General features: G+C 44.8%; 1 long non-coding RNA gene across 1 annotated transcript; it reads left to right on the top strand.

Moving 5' to 3' along the window:
• Window positions 1-1,231: 1,231 nt before the first annotated feature.
• On the top strand, window positions 1,232-3,478 carry LOC107834342 (uncharacterized). The gene is made up of 2 exons (XR_001660132.1): window positions 1,232-2,792; window positions 2,874-3,478. It is a non-coding gene; the product is annotated as an uncharacterized LOC107834342 (long non-coding RNA).
• Window positions 3,479-8,907: the final 5,429 nt, after the last annotated feature.

Below are 8,907 nucleotides of genomic sequence, written 5' to 3' on the forward strand. Positions count from 1 at the left end.
TAAATTGCGGGTTTGAATATTGCAATACTTTCCTATAACAAAACAGACCTGCAGAAAGAAATTACTAATAAAATATCTTACATATGCATAGTTGTATGCTTTATATAGAGATTTTCCTTAGCTTTGATTGTATATCTCACAATTTTGTAATTTATCATTGTTTTTTAAACACTGAAAGCTGTCCGGCTTTGTTAATTTTCTGTCCTAGAATGCGGTTAGATGTGCCCCGTTTCTTTTGAGCACCTGCCCCTTTAGTGGTCTCTGCACGGCCCTGGCTCCGGATGTCCCTTTTTTCCCTCCAGGGAGCCTCGATGTAGCTAAACTCCGTCAAACGTTTGTTTCTTAAACGTCATATTAGATTAGTTGTGTGCATTTTGACATTCTTCACCCCCAAGGTATTTCTTCGGCGCAAACTTCCCTATTCACTCTAAGAGCGCTATAGTTCCTTGCCACATCATTTAGGATTTGTTGCTGCACAGTGTGAAGGAAAGAGGAGATCAGCCGCACATGCAGGCTGCGAAATGAGATGCAGGTGATCGGCAACAAGAGACCATGATCCGATCACCGATCATACACTTTTTAACGAAAATCGGCCGATTATGATCAGTAGTCGATCGATCGGCACACCTCTAATATTCACCCAAACACAGTCTATGACCAGGGCTCATTAAGAGCGAATAGGGCTCACTCAGAAATCAAAGTCTGAACGTATTGCTTTGCGTCCTCGTATGCAGTAAACTCCTTTACAACTCCATTGTAAGTAATGTGCAGCTGCACTGGGTAGAAAAGTTCGTACCTGATCCCTTCGATGCCACGAAGTAGCCGCTTTACCTTATTGAAGGCTGCCCGAGCCCGGGCAACCTTCGCAGTGTGATCCGGAAAAATCGATATAGTCCCGGCTCCGACTTTAATCCGCTGGCGCACCCTCACAAGACGTAAAATGTCCAGACAGTCACTGTAGTAATGAAGCCTGCACACGATTACTTGAGGTCGTTCGTCTGGTTTGGGTTTGGGTTGAAGAGAGCGATGAGACCNCATAAAAATCAAAACATCTACAATAGTGACAGTAATATTAATAAAATAATGGTCAGTGCAAAGTAGCCTGCAAATTCTTTGCTGGGGGGCAGTGAGGGACTTGGATAAAGGCTAGGGGGGCGCTGGCCCAAAAAAGGTTGAGAAACACTGATCTACGTCATGATTCTATGTTGCTGATTAAATAAAATCATATGGTAATGACAACATATACATGTCTGAGCTAAGCGTATGACTATCTGACAACGTATACTGATCTGACAGAACACCGGCAATATCTTCTTTCAAAAAAGACAGTAGTTCGAGCGTCCGGGTTCATCTGAGTCGGAGCGGTTATGACACATGGGTCTACCCAGGGTCGCAACTACATATTATTCAGGTGGGTGCGAACAGATAAATTGGCGCCCCCCAAAGGAAGGTACGTGAAGGCAAAGGGGCACACACGCTACATTTCTCAGGTGGATGCATACACAACATATGCTTGCTCTAACCCCCCTCACCCTTCCAGACGAAGGTATGTGAAAGGTAAAACTCGCTACATTTACCCTGTTATGGGCGCGAAGTGAAGGAGCGTAAGGGCGCTTGAGTGTATGCGAACACATCATCGGCGCGCTGCCCCCTCCAGACGGGGTTTTGACGCCCCCTCTGGTGCAGCGCCTCTATGCGTTGCATGCGCTGCATGCTCACTTTTTGCGCCACTGGGTCTACCGGCAAAGAAACCGAGGCCTGTGAGCATGACTTTAGCTGCGTCTGAATAGTACGAGATTTTCCCTTTCCTGACATTGCCACGTAGTGCCAAAATATATACACAGGACCAGAGTTAAACTAAGTAGATAACAAAGACTTGGTTTACAAGGGAAAGCACAGTTGAATAAGAATTTTAAATGAAATTGGCAGGAGCTACCACCACCCATGTTCTACTCCATTGACCGCTCTCAAATAAATCTTTTAAACAAGGCCATGGGTGGCGCAGGTCTTCTGGATGACTACCCTTGATGGACTTCATTTTGGCCTTGCTATTCTTGAGGGAGGGCCTAATGGTACTTTACCACTTTGCAGTGGTTCAGTGGACCAATTCCTCTCTCTCCATTGATTACTTTCAAACTAGCAAACAAATCAAAAAAGCACAATGCGACTTGAATGTAAAGTGTACCGCAATGCTTTATAGAAATGTAGTTACTGTAGAATCTTGGCGTAAAAGTCATAAGTACCTATGATTAAATCTACTTACAGATACATTAAAAATTTACTTAAGTAAGTACAAGTACTTTGTTACAACCCACCACGGGAGACATATAGCATATTAAGAAATTGAGCTCCTCCCTGAGCTACTATTGCCGTCTGAAGAAATACACCAAAAACATCAAATCAGAGCCAGGAAGGAGGGTCTTAATAAGGACAATCATTGTAATGAACATGCTGCTAAATGTGCTAATGGCAGAGGAACAATTCATTACAGGAAAACCGTTTATATAACGTTATTGGATGCCATGCTAATGTAACCAGGATAATTTTTCTGTTAGATTCAGTTTTTATTTTTCTATTTTGTTAGATCTAATTTTATTTATTTTTATTTAAAGATTTAATTAAAATCCTCCTTTCCTTAATTTATTTAACACAAACCAAGCGAGAACATTCTTCTCGCGATGTTTCAACGTCATGTGACAGCTGCACGTCAGCGTCCTAAATTGACAGCTACGGCTTTTATTGCTGCTGAATCGCACCTTAGGTAGGAGACGCTGTCGGACTCTGACGTGCAGGTAGGCTTCTGTTCGGTTCCCAAAGCGGTTTTCAAATGTCGATTGTACATCTATCAATTGTGTGCCTCTGTTAACTTACAGACGTGAACATTCGGCTAAACGTTGAAACGATCACGGTTTGTCAAGAGGGAACTGGTGAGTGTTTGTTCGGGAGCTAGCATGCTAGCACTAGCCTCCCCAGCTGTTAAGTAGCTGACGCCAATCTAAAGCACATTCAAATTGAAATGCTTATTGAAACTATTGTTGTGAAAAGAGTAACTTGAATTTGCATAAGTTGCATTTAATTATGTAAACTCCTGTAATTAGAAAATACATGTACATGTTGATTGATTATTTAGGCCTGTTTACACAGGCCAGGTGTTTTGCAGATCCCCCCCCCCTCCGCTCAAGGAGTGGCTGAAGGGTTTAAGATGCATCACGGATTGTCTGGCTTCATGCTGACCAGACTGGCGAGCTAACCGTATTAGCGGATCCGGAGATACAACACTTATCTGTGAAAACTTCCGAACTGGTTGGAGATTCGGCCCAACAGTCTTCATTGACGGAACTGGATATTTTTTGTTTTTCCTTTCATCATCAACAAAGACTGGTTGACTTTCTTGGATTAAGGAACCCTTTTGAACTCTAAATTGTGGACTAATTTGTATATATTGTAAATATCAATACAACTCACGGATTTTGCACCATCTACTTGTCTCTGTGTTTTTACAATTTGCCACCTCCTCCAGCAGACGAACCTAGTTTTTAAGAAATCACTTGGATTGACTTTAATTTGGATTATTTCAAATTCTAATAATCCTAGAATGTAACTCGGGTTACACTAACCAGCCTTAGCATTCACAACAGGCTCTGCTGATGACTGTAGCTTAGCTGAGTGCAAGGGAGGGAGACAGGGAGAATGGACAGGTGAGAGCACACACAGGCATGACTGTGAGAGCCAAGGCTCCCCCCTTGGCTCTGATTGGTTGTTTTTATACAGCACTAGGAGAAGGTGGAAAAGCTTGTTTTTGTTTTTGTTTTTTTTTCACAGATTATCTGTCTCAATACTGTCATAACATGGTAATACAAACCCTGGTGCAGAAGCTCTCCTCTCTTGGACTGAGTCCCACACTGGGGAACTGGATTCTGGACTTCCTGACCAACAGACCTCAGGCTGTCAGGATCCACAACACCGTCTCCTCCTCCATCACCCTTAGCACTGGCTTGACGCAGGCAGCATGCTCAGCCTCTCCTATCTGTCTGTCACACTGTGTAACAGCACCTTTACTGTTGGACTGAGTGACATTATCGATCTGAAAAGATTATTAAAGATGCCAGTAGGTCTTTATTCTAAAATATTTTTTAGCTTTGAGTTCAAATTTAAAGCAAACATTTCTATCATTTTTGCCAAGCAAAATGATTCTTACATCTGCAGTGGCTGCACATTTCTGCTGAAATCATCCCAACAAGCTTCAACCACACACTGCAGGGTCCGATTGCCTCCTTCTTTCGCTTGCATAATATCTCTTTGACAACTATTATCTTAAAACCATAATGTTCAAATTATTGAATGATGCTCTCTGGAATTTACAGAGTGGAGACAAAATGGGATGGTCCTCCATCTTGTCTCAAGAGTCTCTTTGTGAAGCCATTTCTATTGCTCACATGGAAGCCAGTGTTGTTTTTCCATCTAACATCTGTTGTGGCTACAAACCTGATTACCCTGCAGATGGAGAAATATGGAGCCAGTAGGAATGACAGTGGAAGCTGTTTGGAGGGAGGCTAAATGACCTGCTAAACCTTGTCCTGTGGTGCACTGCTGATGATGACAGATGAGAGTCCTGGCATAGATTTGTATAAAATGAAATAAGTGACAGCTTAAGGATGAAGGATGGAGGAAAAAAAGAGTGCACAAGTTCAACATCACTAGAAGAGCAGTTTAATCAATAAGCCATAAGTCTGATCATACCGTCTTGCTGCAGCCTGCAGGGAGCAGGTCCACTCAGACAGATATGAACAGAAAGCAGAGAACACAGGAAGATATCCATCCATCCATCCATCCATCCATCCATCCATCCATCCATCCATCCATCCATCCATCCATCCATCCATCCATCCATCCATTTTCTTCCACTTTTCCGGAGTAGGGTCGTGGGGGCAGCAGCTTCAGAAGGGAGGCCCAGACTTCCCTCTCCCCAGCCACTTCTTCCAGCTCCTCCAGGGGAACCCCAAGGTGTTCCCAGACCAGCCGAAAGACATAATCCCTCAGCGTGTCCTGGGTCTTCCCCGAGGCCTCCTCCCGGTGGGACGTGCCTGAAACACCTCACCAAGGAGGCGTCCAGGAGGCATCCTTACCAGATGCCCGAGCCACCTCAACTGGCTCCTCTCGACGTGGAGGAGCAGTGGCTCTACTCTGAGTCCCTCCCGGATGACCGAGCTTCTCACCCTATCTCTAAGGGAGAGCCCAGACACCCTGCGGAGAAAACCCATTTCGGCCGCTTGTATCCGTGATTTCATTCTTTCGGTCATGACCCAAAGCTCATGACTATAGATGAGAGTGGGGACGTAGATCGACCGGTAAATCGAGAGCTTCACTTTTTGGCTCAGCTCTCTCTTCACTACGACGGACCGGTACAGCGCCTGTTTCACAGCAGATGCTGCCCCAATCCGCCTGTCGATCTCCTGCTCCCTTCTTTCCTCATTCGTGAACAAGATCCCCAGATACTTAAACTCCTCCACTTGGGGCAGGACACATACACCGACCCGGAGAAGGCATGCTACCCTTTTCCGGCTCAAGACCATGGCCTCGGATTTCGAAGCACCGATCCTCATCCCAGCCACTTCACACTCGGCTGTGAACCGCTCCAGTAAGAGCTGCAGATCACAACCTGATGAAGCAAACAGGACCACATCATCCGCAAAAAGCAGAGACGCGATCCTAAGGCCACCAAAACGGATCCCCTCAACACCTCGGCTGCGCCTAGAAATTCCATCCATGAAAGTAATGAACAGAATCGGTGACAAAGGGCAGCCCTGGCGGAGTCCAACTCTCAAAGGAAACGAGCCCGACTTACTGCTGGCAATGCAGACCAGACTCCAACACCGGTCATAAAGGGACCTGACAGCCCGTATCAAAGGGCCCGGTACCCCCTACTCCTGGAGGACCCTCCACAGTACACCCCGAGGAACGCGGTCGAACGCCTTCTCCAAGTCCACAAAACACATGTAGACCGGTTGGGCGAACTCCCATGCACCCTCCAGGAACCTGCCGAGGGTGTAGAGCTGGTCCAGTGTTCCACGGTCAGGACGAAAACCACACTGCTCTTCCTGAATCTGAGGTTCGACTATCCGACGGACCCTCCTCTCACAGGGAGATAGTTAGGGACTAAACAAGTAACACATTGTCACTGTGGCGCTGTCAGCTCCTGCTAAGCTGATGAGGAAGTGGACAAATGGTCTTTGGCTCTCAGTGCTGCTAAGCCAATTCTACAGTCTGACCTTGGACCTCAGCCATTCCTTGCCTTTCCCAAAGATGTTTTCTAAACATGTTGGGCAGTTGGAGGAAATAAGGACAGATACAAGGATTAAATAAAACTCACTGTGGTTCTTTTTAAAACAATTGCAACTCTTTTTTTGTGAGTAGTTATAATTCCAGAATTTCAAACTTGGTAACTAGAAAATGAGTTGCACAAAAGCCAAAACTACTCTGAATTTACAATTTTTCTCACTAAATTTCATGTTCATATTTTCTATAGAATGTTAAAAACAGTGCCTACAAAAAGGTGGCGAACATTTGTCTTGGGAAAAAGCTAAACTTCCCAACTGTTTTCCTGAGACGTAGCACTGTGGCTCCCAGAATGGAAGAGCTACCATCTGATAGAAACAGTTCAGCTGGGCACTAAGGGACAGGTGCATCACATGAACTGGTCAGTTATCCATCTTTCTGAGACAAGCTGATGAGGACTTCAACATAATAGGAATACTTCTAGACTTCCACACATAAACAGTCAGACTACAGGCACAGATTCATTCACATCTGGCTGTTCAGTGGATGATAGAATGACACAACAGTGGAGTAGAACGGAATGAGTAGAATTATCACTTGTTGTCCACTTGTTGTCCACTGGCCCCAGCTGGAGAATGGAGTGGACCGTCCACTTATCTGTAATGAAATCCACAGGAGAAGATGTCAAGGAGGTCACTGTATCATTAACCAGCTGGTCCTCTACCTAAAACAACTCAAGTTTGATCATCAAAGCAATAGAAGAGATAATTGAATTAATTACAAAATTATTATTGCTTAATTTTAATCCCAGGAAATCCAAGCTGAACATGGAGATATAGTTCACCACAGTGATGTTAAATGGCACAGGCGAGGATCTGAACCCTGTGGGAGGATGTTGGACGGGTTATGGAACATTTTTGCAGCTATAGCAGTCTCAAACCAGAAGCAAGCAGACAAATAAACATATAGCATTACCTGCCACACTGTGAACTCCTGCTGGAAGAACCAGTTGCCTCCAAGACCACACAACAGACATTTGTGCACAAACTTGTGCACACTTGGATGCACTGTGTTATATTAGCTGGCTGAATGTCATATGTGTGGATGTTCAGCCCACTGGAAACATCCAGACCAGAAATGGTTTGGGAGTTGTTGGTTCAAATCCCAGAGGATAGAACCTCTGAATTAAACATTAACTCCTTAGTAGGCTGAGTGTGAAACCAGCCAGAAGCACATTTCCTGGATCAGAACCAGTCTGCGCCACCAGGAGCATCCTGGCAAAAGAAGCAAATCAGCCACATGGCTTAGATCTGTGGTGCCCAAAGTTGGTCCTCGAGGGACGGCATCCTGTATGTTTTAGTTCTCTCCCTGGTTTAGCACACCTGCATCAAATAATGGCTAATTAGAAGGCCTAAAAAGAACACTGACCTGCTGAGGAGGTCGTTAATACCACCAGGGAAAGAACTAAAACATGCAGGATGCCGGCACTCGAGGACCGAGTTTGGGCACCACTGGCTTAGATGATGTGGAGCATTCCTCAGTGAGAGCACAATAAATGGACTCCCAATCCAAACCTGGCATTGCATTTTTTTCTACTCCCTTCCTCCAAAGATCATTTAGAAAATGCCTCCCTGAATCATCTGGTGCATCTTCTGTCTGTGGTTAAAGATACCAGACTGCAAGATGTGTTACTACATCAGAGTCACATCAGTCAGCTAGTTGCTGACTGTCCTTGATCAGCAGAACCTAAATCAGCAGTCATCAGTTTTCTTTTTTTTTTCATATCTTTCACAGAGGCAAAAATCACACAGTGGAAAAGAGTTTTTCAGACAAACTTCTGACAGCAAGAGGTTGGTGAGGACTCTAAAGCAGGGACATCTGTACAGGCAGTATCTTCTGAACTAAAGAAAAATCTCAACACATAACCATTAGTGCCCCACGTTCACATAGAAACAATGTTTAGGAGATCCTAGAAAGGTTTTTTTAAACAAGTTCCTGAATGGAAATTTTTCCCTGTTGTATTCATGTGAACAATGAAAACTCCTCTTTTGTGAAAACACTGACATATTAGCCCAGCTTCTACCTTGACCTATAACCCCAAACATGTCACAGATAACAGAGGTGGATTATGTTTGTCTTATAGTTGATTAGCTAATTCAGTGTGACACCGAGAAGAAGTTTCTACGTATCTCTACTTACAAAGACTTCACTTGTAACTTGTTGGTCTCCCTCTGGTTCTTGTTTTCTTGTGTTTTTATTTTTTACTGCTAACCTTTATGTGCATATGCCATGTTCCATGTTTGAATAGAAACATGTCTGCATAGGGTCGCAACTACATATTATTCAGGTGGATGCGAACACATAAATCGGCGCCCCCTCCCCCCCACCCGGAGGAAGGTACGTGACGGTGAAGGAGCACACGCGCTACATTTTTCAGGTGGATGAGTACACAACATAGACTCGCTCTACCCCCCCCGACACGAAGGTACGTGAAAGGTAAAACTCGTTACATTTACCCTGTTATGGGCGCGAGGGTAAGAGCGCTCAAGTGGATGCGAACTCATCATCGGTGCGCCGCCCCCTCCAGACGGGTTTTGACGCCCCCTCTGGTGCATCGCCCCTATGCGTTGC

Source organism: Poecilia formosa, unplaced genomic scaffold (genome assembly GCF_000485575.1).
Source record: "Poecilia formosa unplaced genomic scaffold, Poecilia_formosa-5.1.2 Scaffold590, whole genome shotgun sequence".
Taxonomy (NCBI): Eukaryota; Metazoa; Chordata; class Actinopteri; order Cyprinodontiformes; family Poeciliidae; genus Poecilia; species Poecilia formosa.